Source organism: Humulus lupulus, chromosome 4, assembly GCF_963169125.1.
Source record: "Humulus lupulus chromosome 4, drHumLupu1.1, whole genome shotgun sequence".
NCBI lineage: Eukaryota > Viridiplantae > Streptophyta > Magnoliopsida > Rosales > Cannabaceae > Humulus > Humulus lupulus.
In genome coordinates, this window is record NC_084796.1 from 189,032,458 (window position 1) to 189,033,200 (window position 743).

General features: G+C 32.0%; 1 non-coding gene across 1 annotated transcript; it reads left to right on the forward strand.

Moving 5' to 3' along the window:
- The first annotated feature begins 410 nt into the window (after positions 1–410).
- On the forward strand, positions 411–517 carry LOC133833407 (small nucleolar RNA R71). The gene has a single exon (XR_009892788.1). It is a non-coding gene; the product is annotated as a small nucleolar RNA R71 (small nucleolar RNA).
- The last annotated feature ends 226 nt before the right edge of the window (positions 518–743 follow it).

Consider the following 743-nt stretch of genomic DNA (forward strand, 5'->3'; position numbering starts at 1 on the left):
TATGGGATCCCATGTTACTACAATTTGAATGTATGAAATGAGTCTTTTGAGACCAAAACCTTTTTAACCATAGGTCTTACATGTTCAGTGACACGTTTTCAAATTAATGACTTGATTAGCAAGTCCTGCACCTTTATAAATACACAGTGTAACGGTCTTGGCTATCTAGGGCGTTACAGTCTAATTCTTCTTTTACTTCATACCTTCCTCCTCATTTTGGTGAATTAGTTGACCTAGACCTAGGATCAAAATAATTCCATTGTTGTGAATTGACAGATAAATCTTCAAGGGCGTCCCACGCCTCTTGTCCTTGAAATTTTAAAAATTTTCCAATATGCATAGATTGAATCATTTGACGATTAGAGGGAGTCAAACCATCATAAAAATATTTTACAAGTCTCCATTTTTCAAAACCATGATGAGGACATTTTAATAATAAATCTTTAAATCTTTCCCAACATTCATAAAACTCTTCATTATCTTTTTGAAAAAACTCGGAGATTTCTCTCCTTAGACTATCAGTTTTAGACATAGGAAAAAATTTCAACAAGAATTTATTATAAAGTTGATCCCATGTAATTATAGACCCTGTTGGAAGGGAATTTAACCAAGCTTTTGATTTGTCTTTTAATGAAAAAGGAAACAATCTTAGTTTGACCGACTCATCAGAAAATTTTTGAAATTTAAATGTTGAGCAAATTTCTAAGAAATCTTTGACATGCATGTAAGGATCTTCTCTATCT